Genomic DNA, 12500 nt, shown 5'->3' with positions numbered 1-12500 from the left:
AAAAACCGTAAAATGTCAAGAGTAAAGTGCCCTTATTTTAAACATTATATCGTTCTAAATGCTTAATCCCTATGTAAAAAAGTTATCTAAGCAAGAATATGTTATTGAATAAAATGAGAAAAATTTATTTTAGCCGTAAATCGAAAATAATGGGGACACCGGAGCTGTTCGAAGCGCCGAGCGCGCCGCGTACGCCCGAATATTTTCTAAGTCCCAACGTACCGATCAAGAGTAAAGTACCATTTTCCTACATTAGATTTCGTTCTAAATGCTTAATCCCTATGTAAAAACGTTAGTTAAGCAAGAATATCGTATTTTAAAAAAAATCTAATGATAGGATTTTCCAGAAAATTGAAAAAACCGAAAAATGTCAAGAGTAAAGTGCCATTTTCTGACATTAGATTTCGTTCTAAATGCTTAATCCCTATGTAGAAACGTTAGTTATGCAAGATTATCGTATTTTTAAAAAAATCTAATGATAGGATTTTTCAGAAAATTGAAAAAACCGTAAAATGTCAAGAGTAAAGTGCCCTTATTTTAAACATTATATCGTTCTAAATGCTTAATCCCTATGTAAAAAAGTTATCTAAGCAAGAATATGTTATTGAATAAAATGAGAAAAATTTATTTTAGCCGTAAATCGAAAATAATGGGTCGAGCGAATCGGTCGATTGCGCCGAGACGCGCTATGATGCAACAGACGAGCGATTGGAACGCCCGAATATTTTCAAAGTCCCAACGTACCGGTCAAGAGTAAAGTACCATTTTCCTACATTAGATTTCGTTCTAAATGCTTAATCCCTATGTAAAAACGTTAGTTAAGCAAGAATATCGTATTTTAAAAAAAATCTAATGATAGGATTTTCCAGAAAATTGAAAAAACCGAAAAATGTCAAGAGTAAAGTGCCATTTTCTGACATTAGATTTCGTTCTAAATGCTTAATCCCTATGTAGAAACGTTAGTTAAGCAAGAATATCGTATTTTTAAAAAAATCTAATGATAGGATTTTTCAGAAAATTGAAAAAACCGTAAAATGTCAAGAGTAAAGTGCCCTTATTTTAAACATTATATCGTTCTAAATGCTTAATCCCTATGTAAAAAAGTTATCTAAGCAAGAATATGTTATTGAATAAAATGAGAAAAATTTATTTTAGCCGTAAATCGAAAATAATGGGGACACCGGAGCTGTTCGAAGCGCCGAGCGCGCCGCGTACGCCCGAATATTTTCTAAGTCCCAACGTACCGATCAAGAGTAAAGTACCATTTTCCTACATTAGATTTCGTTCTAAATGCTTAATCCCTATGTAAAAACGTTAGTTAAGCAAGAATATCGTATTTTAAAAAAAATCTAATGATAGGATTTTCCAGAAAATTGAAAAAACCGAAAAATGTCAAGAGTAAAGTGCCATTTTCTGACATTAGATTTCGTTCTAAATGCTTAATCCCTATGTAGAAACGTTAGTTATGCAAGATTATCGTATTTTTAAAAAAATCTAATGATAGGATTTTTCAGAAAATTGAAAAAACCGTAAAATGTCAAGAGTAAAGTGCCCTTATTTTAAACATTATATCGTTCTAAATGCTTAATCCCTATGTAAAAAAGTTATCTAAGCAAGAATATGTTATTGAATAAAATGAGAAAAATTTATTTTAGCCGTAAATCGAAAATAATGGGTCGAGCGAATCGGTCGATTGCGCCGAGACGCGCTATGATGCAACAGACGAGCGATTGGAACGCCCGAATATTTTCAAAGTCCCAACGTACCGGTCAAGAGTAAAGTACCATTTTCCTACATTAGATTTCGTTCTAAATGCTTAATCCCTATGTAAAAACGTTAGTTAAGCAAGAATATCGTATTTTAAAAAAAATCTAATGATAGGATTTTCCAGAAAATTGAAAAAACCGAAAAATGTCAAGAGTAAAGTGCCATTTTCTGACATTAGATTTCGTTCTAAATGCTTAATCCCTATGTAGAAACGTTAGTTAAGCAAGAATATCGTATTTTTAAAAAAATCTAATGATAGGATTTTTCAGAAAATTGAAAAAACCGTAAAATGTCAAGAGTAAAGTGCCATTATTTTAAACAATGTATCGTTCTAAATGCTTAATACCTATGTAAAAAAGTTATTTAAGCAAGAATATGTAATTGAAAAAAATTAGAAGAATTTATTTTAGCCGTAAATCGAAAATAATGGGGACACCGGAGCTGTTCGAAGCGCCGAGACGCGCCGCGTACGGCCGAATATTTTCTAAGTCCCAACGTACCGATCAAGAGTAAAGTACCATTTTCCTACATTAGATTTCGTTCTAAATGCTTAATCCCTATGTAAAAACGTTAGTTAAGCAAGAATATCGTATTTTTAAAAAAATCTAATGATAGGATTTTCCAGAAAATTGAAAAAACCGAAAAATGTCAAGAGTAAAGTGCCATTTTCTGACATTAGATTTCGTTCTAAATGCTTAATCCCTATGTAGAAACGTTAGTTATGCAAGATTATCGTATTTTTAAAAAAATCTAATGATAGGATTTTTCAGAAAATTGAAAAAACCGTAAAATGTCAAGAGTAAAGTGCCCTTATTTTAAACATTATATCGTTCTAAATGCTTAATCCCTATGTAAAAAAGTTATCTAAGCAAGAATATGTTATTGAATAAAATGAGAAAAATTTATTTTAGCCGTAAATCGAAAATAATGGGTCGAGCGAATCGGTCGATTGCGCCGAGACGCGCTATGATGCAACAGACGAGCGATTGGAACGCCCGAATATTTTCAAAGTCCCAACGTACCGGTCAAGAGTAAAGTACCATTTTCCTACATTAGATTTCGTTCTAAATGCTTAATCCCTATGTAAAAACGTTAGTTAAGCAAGAATATCGTATTTTAAAAAAAATCTAATGATAGGATTTTCCAGAAAATTGAAAAAACCGAAAAATGTCAAGAGTAAAGTGCCATTTTCTGACATTAGATTTCGTTCTAAATGCTTAATCCCTATGTAGAAACGTTAGTTAAGCAAGAATATCGTATTTTTAAAAAAATCTAATGATAGGATTTTTCAGAAAATTGAAAAAACCGTAAAATGTCAAGAGTAAAGTGCCATTATTTTAAGCAATGTATCGTTCTAAATGCTTAATCCCTATGTAAAAAAGTTATTTAAGCAAGAATATGTAATTGAAAAAAATTAGAAGAATTTATTTTAGCCGTAAATCGAAAATAATGGGGACACCGGAGCTGTTCGAAGCGCCGAGACGCGCCGCGTACGGCCGAATATTTTCTAAGTCCCAACGTACCGATCAAGAGTAAAGTACCATTTTCCTACATTAGATTTCGTTCTAAATGCTTAATCCCTATGTAAAAACGTTAGTTAAGCAAGAATATCGTATTTTTAAAAAAATCTAATGATAGGATTTTCCAGAAAATTGAAAAAACCGAAAAATGTCAAGAGTAAAGTGCCATTTTCTGACATTAGATTTCGTTCTAAATGCTTAATCCCTATGTAGAAACGTTAGTTATGCAAGATTATCGTATTTTTAAAAAAATCTAATGATAGGATTTTTCAGAAAATTGAAAAAACCGTAAAATGTCAAGAGTAAAGTGCCCTTATTTTAAACATTATATCGTTCTAAATGCTTAATCCCTATGTAAAAAAGTTATCTAAGCAAGAATATGTTATTGAATAAAATGAGAAAAATTTATTTTAGCCGTAAATCGAAAATAATGGGTCGAGCGAATCGGTCGATTGCGCCGAGACGCGCTATGATGCAACAGACGAGCGATTGGAACGCCCGAATATTTTCAAAGTCCCAACGTACCGGTCAAGAGTAAAGTACCATTTTCCTACATTAGATTTCGTTCTAAATGCTTAATCCCTATGTAAAAACGTTAGTTAAGCAAGAATATCGTATTTTTAAAAAAATCTAATGATAGGATTTTCCAGAAAATTGAAAAAACCGAAAAATGTCAAGAGTAAAGTGCCATTTTCTGACATTAGATTTCGTTCTAAATGCTTAATCCCTATGTAGAAACGTTAGTTATGCAAGATTATCGTATTTTTAAAAAAATCTAATGATAGGATTTTTCAGAAAATTGAAAAAACCGTAAAATGTCAAGAGTAAAGTGCCCTTATTTTAAACATTATATCGTTCTAAATGCTTAATCCCTATGTAAAAAAGTTATCTAAGCAAGAATATGTTATTGAATAAAATGAGAAAAATTTATTTTAGCCGTAAATCGAAAATAATGGGTCGAGCGAATCGGTCGATTGCGCCGAGACGCGCTATGATGCAACAGACGAGCGATTGGAACGCCCGAATATTTTCAAAGTCCCAACGTACCGGTCAAGAGTAAAGTACCATTTTCCTACATTAGATTTCGTTCTAAATGCTTAATCCCTATGTAAAAACGTTAGTTAAGCAAGAATATCGTATTTTAAAAAAAATCTAATGATAGGATTTTCCAGAAAATTGAAAAAACCGAAAAATGTCAAGAGTAAAGTGCCATTTTCTGACATTAGATTTCGTTCTAAATGCTTAATCCCTATGTAGAAACGTTAGTTAAGCAAGAATATCGTATTTTTAAAAAAATCTAATGATAGGATTTTTCAGAAAATTGAAAAAACCGTAAAATGTCAAGAGTAAAGTGCCATTATTTTAAGCAATGTATCGTTCTAAATGCTTAATCCCTATGTAAAAAAGTTATTTAAGCAAGAATATGTAATTGAAAAAAATTAGAAGAATTTATTTTAGCCGTAAATCGAAAATAATGGGGACACCGGAGCTGTTCGAAGCGCCGAGACGCGCCGCGTACGGCCGAATATTTTCTAAGTCCCAACGTACCGATCAAGAGTAAAGTACCATTTTCCTACATTAGATTTCGTTCTAAATGCTTAATCCCTATGTAAAAACGTTAGTTAAGCAAGAATATCGTATTTTTAAAAAAATCTAATGATAGGATTTTCCAGAAAATTGAAAAAACCGAAAAATGTCAAGAGTAAAGTGCCATTTTCTGACATTAGATTTCGTTCTAAATGCTTAATCCCTATGTAGAAACGTTAGTTATGCAAGATTATCGTATTTTTAAAAAAATCTAATGATAGGATTTTTCAGAAAATTGAAAAAACCGTAAAATGTCAAGAGTAAAGTGCCCTTATTTTAAACATTATATCGTTCTAAATGCTTAATCCCTATGTAAAAAAGTTATCTAAGCAAGAATATGTTATTGAATAAAATTAGAAGAATTTATTTTAGCCGTAAATCGAAAATAATGGGGACACCGGAGCTGTTCGAAGCGCCGAGACGCGCCGCGTACGGCCGAATATTTTCTAAGTCCCAACGTACCGATCAAGAGTAAAGTACCATTTTCCTACATTAGATTTCGTTCTAAATGCTTAATCCCTATGTAAAAACGTTAGTTAAGCAAGAATATCGTATTTTAAAAAAAATCTAATGATAGGATTTTCCAGAAAATTGAAAAAACCGAAAAATGTCAAGAGTAAAGTGCCATTTTCTGACATTAGATTTCGTTCTAAATGCTTAATCCCTATGTAGAAACGTTAGTTATGCAAGATTATCGTATTTGTAAAAAAATCTAATGATAGGATTTTTCAGAAAATTGAAAAAACCGTAAAATGTCAAGAGTAAAGTGCCCTTATTTTAAACATTATATCGTTCTAAATGCTTAATCCCTATGTAAAAAAGTTATCTAAGCAAGAATATGTTATTGAATAAAATGAGAAAAATTTATTTTAGCCGTAAATCGAAAATAATGGGTCGAGCGAATCGGTCGATTGCGCCGAGACGCGCTATGATGCAACAGACGAGCGATTGGAACGCCCGAATATTTTCAAAGTCCCAACGTACCGGTCAAGAGTAAAGTACCATTTTCCTACATTAGATTTCGTTCTAAATGCTTAATCCCTATGTAAAAACGTTAGTTAAGCAAGAATATCGTATTTTAAAAAAAATCTAATGATAGGATTTTCCAGAAAATTGAAAAAACCGAAAAATGTCAAGAGTAAAGTGCCATTTTCTGACATTAGATTTCGTTCTAAATGCTTAATCCCTATGTAGAAACGTTAGTTAAGCAAGAATATCGTATTTTTAAAAAAATCTAATGATAGGATTTTTCAGAAAATTGAAAAAACCGTAAAATGTCAAGAGTAAAGTGCCATTATTTTAAACAATGTATCGTTCTAAATGCTTAATCCCTATGTAAAAAAGTTATTTAAGCAAGAATATGTAATTGAAAAAAATTAGAAGAATTTATTTTAGCCGTAAATCGAAAATAATGGGGACACCGGAGCTGTTCGAAGCGCCGAGCGCGCCGCGTACGCCCGAATATTTTCTAAGTCCCAACGTACCGATCAAGAGTAAAGTACCATTTTCCTACATTAGATTTCGTTCTAAATGCTTAATCCCTATGTAAAAACGTTAGTTAAGCAAGAATATCGTATTTTAAAAAAATCTAATGATAGGATTTTCCAGAAAATTGAAAAAACCGAAAAATGTCAAGAGTAAAGTGCCATTTTCTGACATTAGATTTCGTTCTAAATGCTTAATCCCTATGTAGAAACGTTAGTTATGCAAGATTATCGTATTTTTAAAAAAATCTAATGATAGGATTTTTCAGAAAATTGAAAAAACCGTAAAATGTCAAGAGTAAAGTGCCCTTATTTTAAACATTATATCGTTCTAAATGCTTAATCCCTATGTAAAAAAGTTATCTAAGCAAGAATATGTTATTGAATAAAATGAGAAAAATTTATTTTAGCCGTAAATCGAAAATAATGGGTCGAGCGAATCGGTCGATTGCGCCGAGACGCGCTATGATGCAACAGACGAGCGATTGGAACGCCCGAATATTTTCAAAGTCCCAACGTACCGGTCAAGAGTAAAGTACCATTTTCCTACATTAGATTTCGTTCTAAATGCTTAATCCCTATGTAAAAACGTTAGTTAAGCAAGAATATCGTATTTTAAAAAAAATCTAATGATAGGATTTTCCAGAAAATTGAAAAAACCGAAAAATGTCAAGAGTAAAGTGCCATTTTCTGACATTAGATTTCGTTCTAAATGCTTAATCCCTATGTAGAAACGTTAGTTAAGCAAGAATATCGTATTTTTAAAAAAATCTAATGATAGGATTTTTCAGAAAATTGAAAAAACCGTAAAATGTCAAGAGTAAAGTGCCATTATTTTAAACAATGTATCGTTCTAAATGCTTAATCCCTATGTAAAAAAGTTATTTAAGCAAGAATATGTAATTGAAAAAAATTAGAAGAATTTATTTTAGCCGTAAATCGAAAATAATGGGGACACCGGAGCTGTTCGAAGCGCCGAGCGCGCCGCGTACGCCCGAATATTTTCTAAGTCCCAACGTACCGATCAAGAGTAAAGTACCATTTTCCTACATTAGATTTCGTTCTAAATGCTTAATCCCTATGTAAAAACGTTAGTTAAGCAAGAATATCGTATTTTAAAAAAAATCTAATGATAGGATTTTCCAGAAAATTGAAAAAACCGAAAAATGTCAAGAGTAAAGTGCCATTTTCTGACATTAGATTTCGTTCTAAATGCTTAATCCCTATGTAGAAACGTTAGTTATGCAAGATTATCGTATTTTTAAAAAAATCTAATGATAGGATTTTTCAGAAAATTGAAAAAACCGTAAAATGTCAAGAGTAAAGTGCCCTTATTTTAAACATTATATCGTTCTAAATGCTTAATCCCTATGTAAAAAAGTTATCTAAGCAAGAATATGTTATTGAATAAAATGAGAAAAATTTATTTTAGCCGTAAATCGAAAATAATGGGTCGAGCGAATCGGTCGATTGCGCCGAGACGCGCTATGATGCAACAGACGAGCGATTGGAACGCCCGAATATTTTCAAAGTCCCAACGTACCGGTCAAGAGTAAAGTACCATTTTCCTACATTAGATTTCGTTCTAAATGCTTAATCCCTATGTAAAAACGTTAGTTAAGCAAGAATATCGTATTTTAAAAAAAATCTAATGATAGGATTTTCCAGAAAATTGAAAAAACCGAAAAATGTCAAGAGTAAAGTGCCATTTTCTGACATTAGATTTCGTTCTAAATGCTTAATCCCTATGTAGAAACGTTAGTTAAGCAAGAATATCGTATTTTTAAAAAAATCTAATGATAGGATTTTTCAGAAAATTGAAAAAACCGTAAAATGTCAAGAGTAAAGTGCCATTATTTTAAGCAATGTATCGTTCTAAATGCTTAATCCCTATGTAAAAAAGTTATTTAAGCAAGAATATGTAATTGAAAAAAATTAGAAGAATTTATTTTAGCCGTAAATCGAAAATAATGGGGACACCGGAGCTGTTCGAAGCGCCGAGACGCGCCGCGTACGGCCGAATATTTTCTAAGTCCCAACGTACCGATCAAGAGTAAAGTACCATTTTCCTACATTAGATTTCGTTCTAAATGCTTAATCCCTATGTAAAAACGTTAGTTAAGCAAGAATATCGTATTTTTAAAAAAATCTAATGATAGGATTTTCCAGAAAATTGAAAAAACCGAAAAATGTCAAGAGTAAAGTGCCATTTTCTGACATTAGATTTCGTTCTAAATGCTTAATCCCTATGTAGAAACGTTAGTTATGCAAGATTATCGTATTTTTAAAAAAATCTAATGATAGGATTTTTCAGAAAATTGAAAAAACCGTAAAATGTCAAGAGTAAAGTGCCATTATTTTAAACAATGTATCGTTCTAAATGCTTAATCCCTATGTAAAAAAGTTATCTAAGCAAGAATATGTTATTGAATAAAATGAGAAAAATTTATTTTAGCCGTAAATCGAAAATAATGGGTCGAGCGAATCGGTCGATTGCGCCGAGACGCGCTATGATGCAACAGACGAGCGATTGGAACGCCCGAATATTTTCAAAGTCCCAACGTACCGATCAAGAGTAAAGTACCATTTTCCTACATTAGATTTCGTTCTAAATGCTTAATCCCTATGTAAAAACGTTAGTTAAGCAAGAATATCGTATTTTAAAAAAAATCTAATGATAGGATTTTCCAGAAAATTGAAAAAACCGAAAAATGTCAAGAGTAAAGTGCCATTTTCTGACATTAGATTTCGTTCTAAATGCTTAATCCCTATGTAGAAACGTTAGTTAAGCAAGAATATCGTATTTTTAAAAAAATCTAATGATAGGATTTTTCATAAAATTGAAAAAACCGTAAAATGTCAAGAGTAAAGTGCCCTTATTTTAAACATTATATCGTTCTAAATGCTTAATCCCTATGTAAAAAAGTTATCTAAGCAAGAATATGTTATTGAATAAAATGAGAAAAATTTATTTTAGCCGTAAATCGAAAATAATGGGTCGAGCGAATCGGTCGATTGCGCCGAGACGCGCTATGATGCAACAGACGAGCGATTGGAACGCCCGAATATTTTCAAAGTCCCAACGTACCGATCAAGAGTAAAGTACCATTTTCCTACATTAGATTTCGTTCTAAATGCTTAATCCCTATGTAAAAACGTTAGTTAAGCAAGAATATCGTATTTTAAAAAAAATCTAATGATAGGATTTTCCAGAAAATTGAAAAAACCGAAAAATGTCAAGAGTAAAGTGCCATTTTCTGACATTAGATTTCGTTCTAAATGCTTAATCCCTATGTAGAAACGTTAGTTATGCAAGATTATCGTATTTTTAAAAAAATCTAATGATAGGATTTTTCAGAAAATTGAAAAAACCGTAAAATGTCAAGAGTAAAGTGCCCTTATTTTAAACATTATATCGTTCTAAATGCTTAATCCCTATGTAAAAAAGTTATCTAAGCAAGAATATGTTATTGAATAAAATGAGAAAAATTTATTTTAGCCGTAAATCGAAAATAATGGGTCGAGCGAATCGGTCGATTGCGCCGAGACGCGCTATGATGCAACAGACGAGCGATTGGAACGCCCGAATATTTTCAAAGTCCCAACGTACCGGTCAAGAGTAAAGTACCATTTTCCTACATTAGATTTCGTTCTAAATGCTTAATCCCTATGTAAAAACGTTAGTTAAGCAAGAATATCGTATTTTGAAAAAAATCTAATGATAGGATTTTCCAGAAAATTGAAAAAACCGAAAAATGTCAAGAGTAAAGTGCCATTTTCTGACATTAGATTTCGTTCTAAATGCTTAATCCCTATGTAGAAACGTTAGTTAAGCAAGAATATCGTATTTTTAAAAAAATCTAATGATAGGATTTTTCAGAAAATTGAAAAAACCGTAAAATGTCAAGAGTAAAGTGCCCTTATTTTAAACATTATATCGTTCTAAATGCTTAATCCCTATGTAAAAAAGTTATCTAAGCAAGAATATGTTATTGAATAAAATGAGAAAAATTTATTTTAGCCGTAAATCGAAAATAATGGGTCGAGCGAATCGGTCGATTGCGCCGAGACGCGCCATGATGCAACAGACGAGCGATTGGAACGCCCGAATATTTTCAAAGTCCCAACGTACCGGTCAAGAGTAAAGTACCATTTTCCTACATTAGATTTCGTTCTAAATGCTTAATCCCTATGTAAAAACGTTAGTTAAGCAAGAATATCGTATTTTTAAAAAAATCTAATGATAGGATTTTCCAGAAAATTGAAAAAACCGAAAAATGTCAAGAGTAAAGTGCCATTTTCTGACATTAGATTTCGTTCTAAATGCTTAATCCCTATGTAGAAACGTTAGTTAAGCAAGAATATCGTATTTTTAAAAAAATCTAATGGTAGGATTTTTCAGAAAATTGAAAAAACCGTAAAATGTCAAGAGTAAAGTGCCCTTATTTTAAACATTATATCGTTCTAAATGCTTAATCCCTATGTAAAAACGTTAGTTAAGCAAGAACATCGTATTTTTAAAAAAATCTAATGATAGGATTTTCCAGAAAATTGAAAAAACCGAAAAATGTCAAGAGTAAAGTGCCATTTTCTGACATTAGATTTCGTTCTAAATGCTTAATCCCTATGTAGAAACGTTAGTTAAGCAAGAATATCGTATTTTTAAAAAAATCTAATGGTAGGATTTTTCAGAAAATTGAAAAAACCGTAAAATGTCAAGAGTAAAGTGCCCTTATTTTAAACATTATATCGTTCTAAATGCTTAATCCCTATGTAAAAAAGTTATCTAAGCAAGAATATGTTATTGAATAAAATGAGAAAAATTTATTTTAGCCGTAAATCGAAAAAAAGACTGTTCGTTTCTCTGTCTCTCTCGCGCGATCGAAGTATTGATGTTTCCCGGCAATGTAATGGGATATTAATTAAACTTTATACACGAAATTACTCGTTTTGATCCCCGCTACACAGCCGTATACTTTTTATAATTTTGTGGAATCGGGAACCTTGAAATATTTAACATAACGCGGATCGACTGTCTCTGTCTCTTTCTAGATCGGAATAATCGATGTTTCCCGGCAAACTAATGGGATATTAATTATACTTTATACACGAAATTACTCGTTTTGATCCCCGCTACACAGCCGTATACTTTTTATAATTTTGTGGAATCGGTAACCTTGAAATATTTAACATAACGCGGATCGACTGTCTCTGTCTCTTTCTAGATCGGAATAATCGATGTTTCCCGGCAAACTATTGGGAGTTTAATTAAACTTTATACATGAAATTACTCGTTTTGATCCCCGCTACACAGCCGTATACTTTTTATAATTTTGTGGAATCGGGAACCTTGAAATATTTAACATAACGCGGATCGACTGTCTCTGTCTCTTTCTAGATCGGAATAATCGATGTTTCCCGGCAAACTATTGGGAGATTAATTAAACTTTATACACGAAATTACTCGTTTTGATCCCCGCTACACAGCCGTATACTTTTTATAATTTTGTGGAATCGGGAACCTTGAAATATTTAACATAACGCGGATCGACTGTCTCTGTCTCTTTCTAGATCGGAATAATCGATGTTTCCCGGCAAACTAATGGGATATTAATTATACTTTATACACGAAATTACTCGTTTTGATCCCCGCTACACAGCCGTATACTTTTTATAATTTTGTGGAATCGGTAACCTTGAAATATTTAACATAACGCGGATCGACTGTCTCTGTCTCTTTCTAGATCGGAATAATCGATGTTTCCCGGCAAACTATTGGGAGTTTAATTAAACTTTATACATGAAATTACTCGTTTTGATCCCCGCTACACAGCCGTATACTTTTTATAATTTTGTGGAATCGGGAACCTTGAAATATTTAACATAACGCGGATCGACTGTCTCTGTCTCTTTCTAGATCGGAATAATCGATGTTTCCCGGCAAACTATTGGGAGATTAATTAAACTTTATACACGAAATTACTCGTTTTGATCCCCGCTACACAGCCGTATACTTTTTATAATTTTGTGGAATCGGGAACCTTGAAATATTTAACATAACGCGGATCGACTGTCTCTGTCTCTTTCTAGATCGGAATAATCGATGTTTCCCGGCAAACTATTGGGAGTTTAATTAAACTTT

The sequence above is a fragment of the Megalopta genalis genome, unplaced genomic scaffold (genome assembly GCF_051020955.1).
Source record: "Megalopta genalis isolate 19385.01 unplaced genomic scaffold, iyMegGena1_principal scaffold0055, whole genome shotgun sequence".
Taxonomy (NCBI): Eukaryota; Metazoa; Arthropoda; class Insecta; order Hymenoptera; family Halictidae; genus Megalopta; species Megalopta genalis.
The sequence above is the reverse complement of the archived record's forward strand: the minus strand, read 5'-3'. Positions refer to the sequence as shown.